This window comes from Bos grunniens, chromosome 20 (assembly GCF_055505025.1).
Source record: "Bos grunniens cultivar Pamir isolate PY7600 chromosome 20, Bosgru_T2T1.0, whole genome shotgun sequence".
Taxonomy (NCBI): domain Eukaryota; kingdom Metazoa; phylum Chordata; class Mammalia; order Artiodactyla; family Bovidae; genus Bos; species Bos grunniens.
The window spans coordinates 49,254,209-49,268,278 of record NC_141184.1 but is presented as its reverse complement, the minus strand read 5'-3'; the positions used below and the strand labels follow the sequence as shown (position 1 = coordinate 49,268,278).

The window sequence follows — 14,070 nt, the reverse complement described above, 5'->3', positions numbered from 1 at the left end:
GGAAAATTTTACCCTTACAGTTAAAGACTGTATCAGCCTTGATAAGCCACCTCAAGAATAGAAATTACAGGAGAGACTGAATGGGTCTGTTGGGTCACAGTCAACTTGTCATCACTCCAGAGCTTGTGTATTTGAGGGGTGGGGTTGTTTGGTGACATCAGTCCATACATAAAGACTCATGCATATTCTAGTCAGAATGTTGATGGCTATTTTTTTCTCATTAATGAAGATAAAGATTTAGTGATGAAATGACTCTAGCAACTGGGTCCAAGTTCCTCCAACTTCTAAAATGACCAAATAAAGATGAGAAAGGGATTCTATGACTAAAAGTGACAGAAATCTGTTGATCTGCCAATATTTATTGAAAATCTATTCTGTGAAAGGCCATATGCCAGTTTTTGGATTCCTTCTATGCTCTCGACTCTCATAATCCTGAGATTTTTGAGCCGTGTATTCTGATGCTCAGAAAGATCTGCCCATGGGCTGTAGCATAGAGTTGCATTGGCTTTTCAAGCACAAGCTGGTTTTAGAAGTCAGACAATTGATGGAAACTTGCATCCCCTCTCAGTGCCCCCTTACCAGCAGGCAGGGCTGTCTTTTTTTTTTTTTTTTTGCCAACCTGGAGTTCTGTAGTTAGCAACTTAAGAAGGTGTAAGTGTATTTGGAATATCTCCTTCTCTTTTTCCTTCCTATCATCTTTATAGGTGAACACTTGTAAAAACACACACACACACACACAAAAGAAAATCCTTGTATTTTACAAGTATGTTTAAAAACTATTAATAGTTTATTAAGTTCTTTTTTAAAACATTGTGACCAAGTTTCATTTATTCCAAGAATTCTATTATACATAAATTATCACATTAACCAAAAAAAAAAAAAAAAGAGAGAGAGAGAGAGAGATAAAAAATCCATATGATCATAAGAATAAATGTGGGGAAAATTGACAGAAAAAAATAGCACCTATTCTTGATATAAACTCCTCGGGAAACGAGAAATAGAAAGGAAGTCCTTAACTTGATAAACAGCATGTACAAAAACTACAGCAACATCATGCTTTGTGGGGAAACATTGAGTGTCTTGGGTTAGGGTCCTCAGAATTAGAGATTGAGATAGGGAATCCTGAATGAGAGTTTTCAGGAGAAACTTGACAGAAAGGGAAGGAAACAGGATAGGCAGGGGAAAAGGTTGGACAAAGATGTTCTTTCAGCTAATGCTAGCCTCAGCTCGTGAACAGGGAACTCTGAAACACCAATAGCACCACAGAGTTAGGTTGAGGTAAGGAGGCAGGTCTTCTTGGTCCCCCGTATCTGTGAGTCTTTGGCTGCAGCCCACTTGAGGGCTAGGCATAACCTCCCACATATTTGTGTCCAAGTGGTTGCCACTTGTCAAGGACAATTCTCAAGAGCAAAGTGCAGCTGTGAGCTGATAGCAGCCCTTCCCCCTCCAGCACATGGGAGAAGGTGCTCCTGCCCAGTAAATGGGGTCTGGGTGGAGCACCAACAGAGTTTACTCGATTGACTTTTTATATTAAAGATAACTTCATCCACCTGAAGCTAGGAAAACCTTAATTTTAACTATTTCTGGGGTTCTGCTTGTTTCTCAGGTTAGTATCATTTTCTGTCTTTAGAACTTCCCTAAACATTTTCTGTAGTGTAGTTCTGCTGGTAACAAACTTAATTTTTCCATATTTGAAGAAGTCTTCCTCTTTCATTTTTGAAGTAAGTTTTCACTGGGTATAAATTTTGGGTTAATTGTCCCCCTGCAACCCCCATCCCCTAGCCCAGCTCAGTATCTTAGAGGTATCTCTCTTCTGGCTTGTGTAGTTTCAGATAAGAAGCTTACTGGCATTCTTATCTTTTCTCTTCTGTATGTACGGTTTCCTTTTTCTTTGACTGTCTTCAAAATTTTCTCTTTATATTTAGTTTTAATCCACTTGATTATGATGGGTCTAGATGTGTGTGGGTGGTATGGGTTTTCCTTCTCTTTCTCTTCTTTACTTTGTTATTTTAATATGTATTTTGGTGGCAATCCTCTGAGCTTCTTAGACCTGTTGCTTATATATTTCATGATCTGGAGGGAAATTCTCAGTCTTTATCTCTTCAAATATTTTTTATACCTTACACAAGTTAGACCCATAGTTCTGATGGCTCTATAATTTTTGCTTTTCTTCACTCACTTTTTGTCTCTTTGTTTTTGTTTGGGTAGTTAACCATTTTTTTTAAAGTATAATTGACATATAATATTATATTCATTTCAGGTGTACAATATAATGATTTGATATTTGAATATATTTAGAAATGACCACACATGGTTACAGTGTTTCATTTTCTTGTGATGAGAGTTTTAGGTCTATTCTGTTTGTAACTTTCAATGCAAACAGTATTATTATTTTTTCTTTTTTTAAAATATTGAAGTGTAGTTGATTAACAGTGATGTGTTAGTTTCAAATATACAGCAAAGTGATTTCATATATATATATATATATATATATATATATATGCATATACACGTTCTTTTTCAGATCATTTCCCATTACAAGTTATTACAAGATATTGTGTATAGTTTGTGTGCTCAAGAGTAGGTCCTTGTTGCTTACTTATTTTATATATAGTAGTGTGTATATGTTAATCTCGAACTCCTAATTTCTATCTCCCCCCACTCCACTATCCCCTTTGGTAACTACAAGTTTATTTTCTATGTCTGTGAGTCTATTTCTGTTCCATAAATAAGTTCATTTGTATCACTTTTTGATTCCATATATAAGTGATACCATATGGTATTTGTCTTTGTCTGATTTACTTCACTTAGTATGATAACCTCTAGGTTCATCCATGTTGTTGCAGATGGCATTATTTCATTCTTTTATAACGGCTGAGTGATACTCCATTGTATATTTGTACCGCATCTTCTTTATCTGTTCATCTGTCAGTGGACATTTAGGTTGCTTCTATGTCTTGGCTGTTATAAATAGTGCTGCAGTGAACACTGGGGAGCATGCATGTATCTTTTCGAATTGTGGTTTTCTCTGGATATATGCCACAGCCTGGGATTCCTGGATCATATGGTAGCTCTATTTTTTAGTGTTTTAAGTAACCTCCATACTGTTCTCTATAGTGGCTATACCAATTTACATTTCCACCAACAAGTGTAGGAGAGTCCCCTTTCCCTCACACCCTCTCCAGGATGTACTGTTCGTAGACTTTGATGATGGCCATTCTTACAAGTGTGAGGAAATACCTCACAGTGGTTTTGTTTAGCATTTCTCTAATGTTAGGCATCTATTGATGTGCTTTTTGGTCATTTGAATGCCTTCTTTGGAGAAACGTCTATTTAGATCTTCTGCTTGTTTTTTGATTGGGTTGTTTGTTTTTTGATATTGAGCTCTGTGAACTTTTTGTGTATTTTGGAGATTAATCTTGTTGTTTGCTTCATTTGCACATATTTTCTCCCAGTCCTTCGGTTGTTTTTTTTATTTTTGTTAATGGTTTCCTTTGTTATGCAAGAGTTTTAAATTTTAGTTAGGCCCCATTTGTTTATTTTTATAGGTTTTTTGTTTGTTTGTTTTTATTTCCACTGCCCTAGGAGATGAATCTAAAAAGATATTGCTGCAATTTTTGTCAGAGTGTTCTGCTTATGTTTTCCTCTAGGAGTTTTATAGTAGCTGATCTTACATTTACATCATAAATCCATTTTTGAGTTTGCCTTTGTATATGGTGTTAGAGAATGTTCTAATTTCACTTTTCTATGTGTATTAATAGCTGTCCAGTTTTCCCAGCACCACTTATTGAGGAAACTGTCTTTTCTTCATTGTATATTCTTTGCCTCCTTTATTGTAGATAATTGACCATAAGAGCATGGGCTTATTTATGGGCTTTCTATCCCATTAAAATGATCTATATATCTGTTTTTATGCCAGTACCATACTACAAACAGTATTATTAATTACAACTGGCATGCTGTTTGTCTTATATCTACAAGGGTATTTTTTCCTTTTCAAAAATTTCACATATAAAAGAGATCATATGGGATTTGTATTTGTCTGTCTGACTTCTTTCACTTAGCATAATGCCCTCATGGTTCAACAAAATTTTGCAAATGGAAAAGTTTCATTCTTTTTTAATGACCTAATAATATTCCATTTTATAAATTTGGGGAATTTTTAATGACTATTTTTATAAGTTTACTAATGTTTTTTCCACTTAGTTCCTTTGGTTTATTGAGTTTATTAATCATCCAGTTAAAGGCATTCTTTTTCTGTTATTATTATTTTTTACTTTTAGCACTTTCATTTTTTCCCCCTATAGTATTGATTGCTCTGCTTAAGATTTCCATCTGGATTTTCATGCTGTTCACCTTTTCTAGTAGAATCTTTAAATATATTAATTAGTGATTTTAAATTACTTCTCTGATAGTTGCAACATCTGGTTCATCTCTAAGTCTCTTCTGTTGGCTGCTTTGTGTTTTGAAAGTGAGTTATTATCCTTAATATTTTGGTGTATTCTCTAATTTTGATTGATTGCCTGATATAACAGATCTGAGGTAAATATTTGTATGACTAGAAATGGACATGACACTTCCTTTGTTAGGCCATCAGTGGGGGAAGAGGGTGATAGTGTTATTCAGTCTAATCAGGAGTTGACTTTGTGTTTGTTTTTTTTGTTTTGCTATAGTTACCATGGGGAAGCAGTGGAAACAGTGGCAGACTTTATTTTCTCGGGCTCCATAATCACTGTAGATGATGACTGCAGCCATGAAATTAAAAGACACTTGCTCTTTGGAAGAAAAGCTATGACCAACCTAGACAGCATATTAAAAAGCAGAGACATTACTTTGCCAACAAAGGTCTATCTAGTCAAAGCTATGGTTTTTCCAGTAGTCATGTATGGATGTGTGAGTTGGACCATAAAGAAGGCTGAACACTGAAGAACTGATGCTTTTGAACTGTGGTGATGGAGAACACTCTTGAGCGTCCTTTGGACTGCAAGAAGATCCAACCAGTCAATACTAAAGGAAATCAGCCCTGAATATTCATTGAAAGGACTCATGCTGAAGCTGAGCCTTCAATACTCTGGCCTCCTGATGGAAGAACTGACTCATTTGAAAAGACCCTGATGCTGGGAAGGATTGAAGGCAGGAGGAGAAGGAGATGAAAGAGGATGAGATGGTTGGATGGCATCACCAACTCAATGGACTTGAGTTTGAACAAGTTCTGGGAGATAGCAAAGGACAGGGAAGCCTGGAGTGCTACAGTCCATGGGGTCACAAAAAGTTGGACATGACTGAGTGACTGAACAACAACAACAACGTAGTTACCTTCAATATATCACTAGCTTCAAATTCCTCTACTACTTTGCGGTGGAGGTTGAATTACTGGAAGAGTTTTTCAATGTTCTTGCTCCATCTGCAGCTTTAAACCTTCCTGTATCTCAGAGGCTTTTCTCTCTGCTCCTGATCTTCAACCAAGAGTAGACTCTGCTTCTTGTTATTTGGTGCCTGTTAGTCTGGTTGTCGGAGAAGGCAATGGCACCCCACTCCACTACTCTTGCCTGGAAAATCCCATGGATGGAGGAGCCTGGTGGGCTGCAGTCCATGGGGTCACACAGAGTCGGATACTCCAGCAGCAGCCTGGTTGTAGGAGCAAGCAATTTCTTTGTTGTCCTGGTTCAGTTTTTGTTTTGGAGAAGTCCTGTGGCCCCTGTACCTTGGTGGGGGTGGAGGTGAGGTGTCTTTAAAAAAAACAAAAAACCTTTCCATGTGGAAAATATGTTCAAACTGATTTAACAAGTGAAATCTTCAACACTGAAGCCAAAGGAGCTTCCAACATTAGCACTGTGGTGAGACCAGTAAAAAGACTTCTTCAATAGGCTGTCTCTGTCCTTTTGTTCATTTTGCTGTTGTATAAATGTGAAGCAACAGTGTGGGGCAATGATACAAAAGTCCAAGGAAGACCATTACATATAAAATAATACAAATGGTACTGCTGCAGTTGTGGGACCCAGTGGTACTGGATGAGGAAATATTCTAGATCAATGTTGGTACTTTGGGGAATTTGGTTTGAGGTTAAAGTGCACAGGGCCATTTCTGTGGCCAACAGACCTCTGGCCAACAGACTTCTAGTTTTCTTGGAGAGGAGGGATTAATAGTAGATAGCAAAGATGGGCAAAAAGAGGTACGGAACATCTTTCATGTTGGTGATGGGGTCTACCCTATTAATCAATATGTTGCAATCAGAGAGAACTCTCTAGTCTGTCTTTCTTTTAATTATTTCATGATCCAGCTTAATGGAGGAAAGTACCATGTCTGTTTGCCTCTTCATGGAATAGGAGCTCTTTTACTCTTTTATAGAGCTGTGTTGTGATGTCATTAATATTATATTTTTAGTGCTTTGTCATAATAGGAAATTATTGGAAGCAGCCTAAATGCTTGAAAATAGAGGTTTAGTTAGAAATGTAATATTCTGTATCTTCTAACATGTAAGAAGAATTATTAATGACTTGGGAAAGTACTCATTGCATAAGATTAATTGAAAAAAAAGTTCAAAAAATGTGTATATGCAGTTGTTTCTTAACTGTGAAAAAAAGATAAAGTTTGTTTAAGGAAAAGGCTAGAATGAATCTACCAGAAAAAATTAAAGTCATAAATTCTGAGTAGTGAGATTATGGGTGATTTCCCTTCTTATCATCTTAATCTTAATGTCCCAGATTTTCTTTTAATGAGCAAATACTACTTTTAAAAACAGAAAAAGAAAAAAGTAATAATGTAAATGTGACATTTAGCAATTACTAAGGACTAGAACAAATGGCATTATTTGTTATTTAGTGATTATCTTCATGGGAAAGCCCTTAATGTTTGTACAGGTATGAGAGAAAGCATACTATTTTTGCTTCAAATGTTTTCATAGCTGTTTTACATAATGACATTAACCACATGATTCATCAATTTTGGATCCTGTTGCTATCTTCAAAGTACACCATTTATACCTTTTACATATACAAAGAAGGAATTAAATGCTTTCTGTGTTTATGTCTTACCTTTCTCTTCTTTGGTTAGAGGCCAACTCTGTGTGATTTAAATAATACATGTATTTCTGTTTTTAATAATTTAGGCATTAGGAAGCTCTTCTTTCCATCCAGACTAAATACCTTCAACTCTTTCTTAGGTGGAAAAGCAGAACAACCAAAAGCCATTTCCTAATGGGAAACGTTTCTAGTGAGCCCCAAAGAGTATTATAGAGACTTTTCTTAGATTTTGGAGACACAAGTCATCAGTAGCTCTAGAAGCATTTTTCTTTTTTTAGGGAACGCTCTAGAAACAACTCACAATAAACTGGAAAATTCTGAAAGAGATGGGAATACCAGACCACCTGACCTGCCTCTTGAGAAACCTATATGCAGGTCAGGAAGCAACAGTTAGAACTGGACATGGAACAACAGACTGGTTCCAAACAGGAAAAGGAGTACATCAAGGCTGTATATTGTCACCCTGCTTATTTAACTTATATATGGAGTACATCATGAGAAACGCTGGGCTGGAGGAAGCACAAGCTGGAATCAAGATTGCCGGGAGAAATAGCAATAACCTCAGATATGCAGATGACACCACCCTTATGGCAGAAAGTGAAGAGGAACTAAAAAGCCTTTTGATGAAAGTGAAAGAGGAGAGTGAAAAAGTTGGCTTAAAGCTCAACATTCAGAAAACGAAGATCATGGCGTCTGGTCCCATCACTTCATGGGGAAACAGTGTCAGACTTTATTTTTTGGGCTCCAAAATCACTGCAGATGGTGACTGCAGCCATGAAATTAAAAGACGCTTACTCCTTGGAAGGAAAGTTATGACCAACCTAGATAGCATATTCAAAAGCAGAGACATTACTTTTCCAACAAGGGTCCATCTAGTCAAGGCTATGGTTTTTCCGGTGGTCACGTATGGATGTGAAAGTTGGACTATGAAGAAAGCTGAGCGCCGAAGAATTGATGCTTTTGAACTGTGGTGTTGGAGAAGACTCCTGAGAGTCCCTTGGACTGCAAGGAGATCCAACCAGTCCATTCTAAAGGAGATCATTCCTGTGTGTTCATTGGAAGGACTGATGCTAAAGCTGAAACTCAAATACTTTGGCCACCTCATGCGAAGAGTTGACTTATTGGAAAAGACTCTGATGCTTGGAGGGATTGGGGGAAGGAGGAGAAGGGGATGATAGAGGATGAGATGGCTGGATGGCATCACTGACTTGATGGACATGAGTTTGAACTCTGGGAGTTGGTGATGGACAGGGAGGCCTGGCATGCTGCTATTCATGGAGTCTCAAAGAGTCAGACACGACTGAGCGACTGAACTGAACTGAACTAGAAACAACTAACACAGTGCCTGACTTGTAGGAAGTTCTTAACAAATACTGTTACTATTATTGACATTGATTTTAAAAAACCACTACTAAATTATTGTGTCTGTGGACACAGATGTGTACATAGAACATAATGATGTCCTATAGGAGATTTGATTTGGGCAGTCTACTTTTTGCAAGAAACAGATCAAGGATTTCTGCATTACTTTTAAAAATTAAATTATTAAATAAATTATTTAATTACTAAAATTCAAAGGTTTATTTACCTTTGTTTTTCCAAATTCTGATAATTATCTTTGTTTCATTAGGGCTTTTTTCCCTCCTGAGATTTTTATCTTGTTTTTCATTTTGAACATATTCCTATTTCCTCATTTTGCTTGACTCTGTGTTGGTTTCTCTGTAGTAGACAAAACAGCACCTCTCCCAGTCTGGAAGGAGTAGGAAACGAACCTCATCATTCAACACTGCCCTAGCTCTTGATTGTCTCTCAAATCTTTGTGATGGTCCAAGCCAATTATTTCATTTTTAATGGCTTCCAGTAGTTGAGGTTGTGCCAAAACCTGTCAGTGTAACAAACAGGAGCATCTAGATTCACGCACCTAGATTCAGGCTGACGGAAATCCAGACCCTTGGGTAGCAGCTTTTAAAATATGCAAATATATATACAGTCCTGCAGGCCCCCCAAGCATAAGCCCCCAGGCCATCTGGAAGGTGATCTGGAAGGTACCTTCAAGGGGCTCCAGACAGTGGAGTGTATAAGCTCCCTTCAAAGAGATGTCAGCAAGCTGTAGGAAGGCATAGGGAGAACAAAGATGGCGCTCACAGCCTCTCCTCTGCGAGAACTGAGAGGCACTCTACAGGCCTCTTGTTGTGTGGCAAAAAGGAAGTTTGCGCCTCAGGTCAACGGTCCAGGCCGAGCAAATGGGCTTCCCTCACCAAAAGACTGGGCTGCTGTTTCAGTTAGCAGCCTGAAATGTGCCCTGAGGTGGTAGCTGCCAAGAACTGTCTTTCCGTTTGTTGCAAGCCTCTGGGACCCAGAAAAGCAAGCCCACCGTGGCCACCAAAACCAGGTAGTCGGAGTGTCCCCTCCCCAGCAGATGCAAAACCTGGGCCCCAGACATTGTAAATATTCCCCTCCTAGAGCTATTCATGGCCTGGAGTGTGGACATGGCGCCCACGCTGGAAGTGGAATTAGAGAGGGAGTGTATAAACTTAGCCCACAGAAAAAAAGAGGACAGAAAGAAAGAAAAAAAGCCTTGTATTAAAACAACAACAACAAACAAACAAAAGTTGGTGTTCCCTGACTAGCGTGAGGATTGAAGATGGCACCCCACAGCCATGAATTCCATGATTGCCCTTCAGGCGAGATTAGCAAAGGGGCCTCATTCACCACAATGCGAACGCCTCTGGGTCAGCCCTAGGGTGAGTGAGCCCACAGCCAGCCCCTTCAGGGTGCTTTCTCAGATTTCTGTTACCTGGTGGGCCTTGGGGCACCTTTGGTTTTCAAAGCTAAATGTTTTGGGGCTTGTCTCTCAGGTACTTGTCTTAAAAGTTGGGGTAACTGCTGTGGGGTTCAAACAGTTCCCTCCTCAGGGAGAAGCTCTGGGTTTTGAGTTCCCTCCTGACTGTGGGTTGCCTCACAGCTGGTGGGATTTTGGTGAGATTATGTCCCAGACTTTTCTACCCCTTCCATATGGGTGTTTCGTCTGATTGTTTGCCTGATGCATAGAATCAGTCAGTTTTTAGTGTCTCCCCAACCACTGCTCCCCCAGGCACTTGTTCTATAATTAGCTGCAAATTCATTATGTCTGTGAGTGGATGTGAGCCCAGATCCTCCCCGGTTGCCATCTTGAACAGAAACCTGTGTTTCTAATACCTATTTCATATACTGGAAGGACATAAACTTTAGACATCATTCATTTGACTTGAGAATATTATAGGAAGAAAATGAGAGATGCATGGAGATTCATGATCCCTTTTATTTTTTCCCCCCTTAGTCAAGGGATCGAATCCTGTATGCCACATTGTTAATTTCCCCTTATGCAACAAAATTTGAGGAATAACCTCCTTAAAACCTGTTTGTTTTTTTCTAATAACTTGGGTAGGCTGAGTTTCCCCAGTATCATAAACTGTTTCTTAAGAATTCCTGTGCATTAATTTTTGTGGGACACACTATTAGAAACAAAAGAAAAATATTTTCTGGATAGAGTCAGCCTTGCATCACAGATAACAGTCAGTCCAAGTCAAGTTCTAATTGAAGGCATTTCTGCATGACTAAAAATAGTGCAAAAATGCACTTTTTCCCTCAAATTTATTTGCTTTTTGGTAGGAATTGTGGTATGTTGGTAAGTAAGTTAATTGCTGCCAAGACTTAAAAGTTTTAAAAGGAAAAATACAGTATTTATTACCTGGGGAGTTTACAAGTCCATCCATGCTTCTGTACGGTGGGAGAATTTAATATGCTCTAGTTGTGACTGAATTACGGAACAGATAAGTGACCAAGTGCCCTGCATTCATTTTTTTCCGGGGGAAGCTTCTTCCTACTTCCAAGGAAAGTCTGGATGATCTCTCTGCAGAAATCTCCCTACTTCCATTCTTGCCTTCTTGGGGCGCGTTCTCTCCACAGAAGATAAAGTAAGGCTTTAGAAAGAGAAAAAAAAAAAAAAAAAAGGATGATTTCACTCTCTTGTTTAAAATTGTCCCAGAGTTACTCACAAGGCTTAGAATAAAATCCAGAGTCTTTACCCTAGCCCTCAGAAAGCCCCATAACCCATTGTTTGACATTCGCTTGGTCATCTTCTGCTGTTTACTCTCATCTGCTGTGCTGTAGTCTCAGTGGCCTTCCAGTGATTGAATTTGTTCCTGCCTTAGGTCCTTGTCTCTACCTACTCTTTCCATCAGCAATGTTCTTGCTGCCTCTCTTTTCTTAGCTGCTTCCTTCCTTCAATCAGATTTCACTTCCTCAGAGATGCCTCTTCTGATTATCTATTTTACAAGATGAGCTGGTAGCCACTTGATCCTTCTATTTCTTTCAAAAATTATTTATTTGCTTATTTATTTAGCTGTGCCAGGTCTTAGTCACAGCACATGGGATCTTCAATCTTCATTGCTGCATGTGGGTCTTTTTTTAGTGGCAGCATGTGAACGCTTAGTTTTATGTGGAGTCTAGTTCCCTGACCAGGGGTTGAACCTAGGACCCTTACATTGAGAGAGTGGACAGCCACTGGGCCCCCATGGAAGTCCCTATCCCTTTGTTTTTAATCTCTGCATAATCAGTTCAGTTCAGTCCAGTTGCTCAGTCATGTCCAACTCTGCAACCCCATGAACTGCAGCATGCTAGGCCTCCTTGTCCATCACCAACTGCCAGAGTCTACCCAAACCCATGTCCATTGAGTCAGTGATGCCATCCAACCATCTCATCCTCTGTCATCCCCTTCTCCTCCTGCCCTCAATCTTTCCCAGCATCACTGAGTCAGCTCTTTGCATCAGGTGGCCAAAATACTGGAGTTTCAGCTTCAACATCAGTCCTTCCAATGAACACCCAGGACTGATCTCCTCTAGAATGGACTGGTTGGATCTCCTTGCAGTCCAAGGGACTCTCAAAAGTCTTCTCCAACACCACAGTTCAAAAGCATCAGTTCTTCAGCACTCAGCTTTCTTTATAGTCCAACTCTCACATCCATACATGACTACTGAAAAAACCGTAGCCTTGACTAGATAGACCTTTGTTGACAAAGTAATGTCTCTGCATAATACTTTTTACTATAAGCTACTTCTCTTGTTTGTTTTTTTATTGTTAACCTCCCCTTCCTGCCTGGAATAAAAGGTTCTTGGGTATAGGGACTTTGTCTAGTCTTATGAATCTCTAATCCTACTGCCGAGTACAGTGCCAGGCACATAGAAGTGCTAAGTTGCTTCAGTCATATTTGACTCTTTGCGACCCTAAGGCCCTCTGAAAATGTGGAATAAATAATGTTCAATGAAGGGAACAGTAAGGTCATAGAATACCATTATGAGGATTAAATAAGATAATGTCTATAAAGTGCTTAAAGTAGGAAAGTGATATATAATATACTTAGCAGGATTTTCTTTGCTTGTTTGTTTCAGCCATGCCATGTGATATGCAGGATTTTAGTTCCCTGACCAGGGATCAAACCTGTGCCCCCTACATTGGGAGCTTAGAGTCTTGGCCTCTGGACTACAAGCAAAGTCCCAAAAGTGATATATAATATAGTCAATAAGTGATAACTACTGTTGTTGTAATTATATTTTGTAATTTCTTCAGTTATTTCTCCTCTGATCTTTATAATTGGGAAGTTCCCTGCAATCCAACTCTTTTGCCCACAGTGGTCTAATTTTCTTCTTTGTTGGCCACAGAGAATTGTACTCACGAGGTATTACAAAATAGCAAGTTTAGCCCTTGGCATTCACCTTTTAAATTAAATAATTCCTTCTTATTAAGTTAAATAATTCTAATTCCATGTATCTTTTCTTATACTTGGAGAAATGACTTAAGAAAATCCTTGTGTTGTCCTTGTCAGAGCCCTGTGCCAAGGCTACTGAATGGAGCCATCACCACATACTAATTAGAAAATTCCTGTACAGCTCTCATTTGTCCAGACATAAAAGAAGTTGCCCACAGAATTTTCCCTTGAAAGTGACAATTTCGCAATAGTAGTTCCACCTACTCTTAAGGGGCAGGAGTTCCTTGAATAGACATTCTTATATGCATTTTGAAAAAGACAAATGAGATAAATAAGGGGCCTGGTCTTTATTCAACTCTAAGTTTATGAACTATTTTTAGAGAGCTCCTTCCATAGCACCTGAGGTTCCTGTCATAAGACCATAATAATTGAAGTTAGAATCTGTGAAATTATTTCATATCCAAAGTGAATACTGTTATATTCCAAAGGGAAATTAGAAGTGATCTGGTCTGGGTATTTCAGCACATGCAGAAGGTTCTGATTTTCTGGGTTCCTTTGTGTTTCATTTAGACCCTAAGGATGGAAAGCACTATGACTATTTAATCTTTCTTTTGATTCTTTGTGCGGGATTCTATCTAAGGACTCTTAATTTTCATAGCAAACTGGTTATTTCATGAAAAAAGAAAAAATGATGTACAAATATTTCCTCAATACATCAGAGGAATTGGTGGGATTTTGAAACTATCTGAACAGTTTATGTTATAGAATTGCAGAATATGAAAGGAATTTGTCAGTTCACTCTGGGTGTGGCCAAGCTTACTCATATTTGGCTGTTTTCCTAAATTATTTCTCAATATGGAATGTACATTTGAAGAAAAGAGACAAAATAAGAACATGTAAAGACATTACAAATGCCAATTTATCCCTTTGTATGTACACTTTTCCCTCCTTCATAATAAAGTCAATTGTGCTTTTTCTTTTTACTCCTGGTAGAAGTTGTGATATTAAGGCCATCCTAAATCTGAAATACCATAGAGCAGAGGTCCCCAACTTCTAGGATCTAATGCCTGATGATCTGAGGTGAAGCTGATGTAATAATAATTGAAATCAAATGCACAATAAATGTAAGGCATTTGAATCACCCCAACACCTTCCCCCCACCCTCGTCCATGGAAAAGTTGTCTTCCACGGAACCAGTCTGGTCCCTGGTGCCAAAAAGGTTGGGGACTGCTGCTATAGAGCATTCATGACTGCAATCTAGCATTGCTGTCTTGTTACAGAAATTTAAATTACATTAGAGGC

At 38.6% G+C, this 14,070-nt stretch overlaps 1 long non-coding RNA gene across 1 annotated transcript; it reads left to right on the top strand.

Moving 5' to 3' along the window:
• Positions 1 to 1,322: 1,322 nt before the first annotated feature.
• LOC147350381 (uncharacterized) lies at positions 1,323 to 8,593 on the top strand. The gene is made up of 2 exons (XR_015148795.1): positions 1,323 to 1,606; positions 4,674 to 8,593. It is a non-coding gene; the product is annotated as an uncharacterized LOC147350381 (long non-coding RNA).
• The last annotated feature ends 5,477 nt before the right edge of the window (positions 8,594 to 14,070 follow it).